Raw genomic sequence first — 2,140 nt, forward strand, 5'->3', positions numbered from 1 at the left:
AAGTGCGCGGTCGGCCGGGGCCTACCACCACTTTCGGTAATGATCCTTCCGCAGGTTCACCTACGGAAACCTTGTTACGACTTTTACTTCCTCTAAATGATCAAGTTTGATCGTCTTCTCGACACGCCGACGCGGCCGTTGCCAGCCGCGACGGGGCCGATCCAAGGATCTCACTAAACCATTCAATCGGTAGTAGCGACGGGCGGTGTGTACAAAGGGCAGGGACGTAATCAACGCAAGTTGATGACTTGCGCTTACTGGGAATTCCTCGTTCAAGGGAAACAATTGCAAGTCCCTATCCCAATCACGAATGAGGTTCAACGGGTTACCCGGACCTTTCGGCCTAGGTTAGACACTCGCTGCTTCACTCAGTGTAGCGCGCGTGCGGCCCCGGACATCTAAGGGCATCACAGACCTGTTATTGCTCAATCTCGTGTGGCTAAACGCCACTAGTCCCTCTAAGAAGTTAGACGCCGACCGAGAAGGTCGCGTAACTATTTAGCATGCCAGAGTCTCGTTCGTTATCGGAATTAACCAGACAAATCGCTCCACCAACTAAGAACGGCCATGCACCACCACCCACAGAATCAAGAAAGAGCTCTCAATCTGTCAATCCTACCTGTGTCCGGGCCGGGTGAGTTTCCCCGTGTTGAGTCAAATTAAGCCGCAGGCTCCACTCCTGGTGGTGCCCTTCCGTCAATTCCTTTAAGTTTCAGCTTTGCAACCATACTTCCCCCGGAACCCAAAGACTTTGGTTTCCCGGAAGCTGCCGGAAAGGTCGTCATGGTAACGCCTCCCGATCGCTAGTTGGCATCGTTTATAGTCAGAACTAGGACGGTATCTGATCGTCTTCGAACCTCTGACTTTCGCTCTTGATTAAAGAAAACATTCTTGGCGAATGCTTTCGCAGTAGTTCGTCTTCCGCCGATCCAAGAATTTCACCTCTAACGGCAGAGTACGGACGCCCCCGTCTGTCCCTCTTAATCATTACCTCGTGCTCCGAAAACCAACAAAATAGAACCGAGGTCCTATTCCATTATTCCATGCAACACTATGCAGGCGAACAGCCTGCTTTGAACACTCTAATTTTTTCAAAGTAAACTTATCGGCCACCGCCGACACTCAGTCAAGAGCACCGACGGAGAACCGAAGGTGAGGCGAACGCAACCAGTGACACGCCTTGCGACGGACCGGCGGCGCTCGCCCAAAATCCAACTACGAGCTTTTCAACCGCAACAACTTTAGCATACACTGTTGGAGCTGGAATTACCGCGGCTGCTGGCACCAGACTTGCCCTCCAATGGATACTCGTTAAGTTTTTTAGGATGTACTCATTCCAATTACAGGGCCTCGTTAGAGTCCTGTATTGTTATTTTTCGTCACTACCTCCCCGTGTCGGGAATGGGTAATTTGCGCGCCTGCTGCCTTCCTTGGATGTGGTAGCCGTTTCTCAGGCTCCCTCTCCGGAATCGAACCCTGATTCCCCGTTACCCGTTATCACAAAGGTAGGCACGTAGCGTACCTTCGACAGTTGATAGGGCAGACACTTGAATGATACGTCGTCGGTGCAGAGACCGTACGATCCGCGTGGTTATCCAGAGTCATCAAACGTCACAGGACGAACCCGGTCGGTTTTGATCTGATAAAAGCGCGCCTCCCGAAGTCGGCGCTTAATGCATGTATTAGCTCTAGAATTACCACAGTTATCCACTTCGCTTACGAGACCAAATAAACCAAGACTGATTTAATGAGCCATTCGCAGTTTCGCTTTACGAGAACTCGTACTTGCACCTGCATGGCTTAATCTTTGAGACAAGCATATCACTACTGGCAGGATCAACCAGATAGCTGCGACAGCTGCGCTCGGCCCTTGCTGGGCCGCCCGGCGCGTGCTCGTCGCATTCGTTTAAGACCGAGGCGATCGCCTGCGGCCGTACTCAGCTTCGACAGTCGCTGGCCGCGACGTCCACGCTCTCGCCGGCAGTGCCAGGCGGAGCGATTTGCGTTTTTTCTTTGCTCGCCCTCTCTCGGGCTCGATCCATTCAGTTTCGCACAAACAAGAGCTCTGCCGGCCGCCTGCAGCGGTGCCTAAAACCCGGGCATAACAATGCGACCGTTCTGCTAGGCCGACAAGCGCTCA

The 2,140-nt window shown here is 52.8% G+C and overlaps 1 non-coding gene across 1 annotated transcript; it reads right to left on the reverse strand.

The window, feature by feature from the left end:
- Positions 1–37: 37 nt before the first annotated feature.
- On the reverse strand, positions 38–1,847 carry LOC144418518 (small subunit ribosomal RNA). The gene has a single exon (XR_013473508.1). It is a non-coding gene; the product is annotated as a small subunit ribosomal RNA (ribosomal RNA).
- Positions 1,848–2,140: the final 293 nt, after the last annotated feature.

Source organism: Styela clava, unplaced genomic scaffold (genome assembly GCF_964204865.1).
Source record: "Styela clava unplaced genomic scaffold, kaStyClav1.hap1.2 HAP1_SCAFFOLD_18, whole genome shotgun sequence".
Taxonomy (NCBI): domain Eukaryota; kingdom Metazoa; phylum Chordata; class Ascidiacea; order Stolidobranchia; family Styelidae; genus Styela; species Styela clava.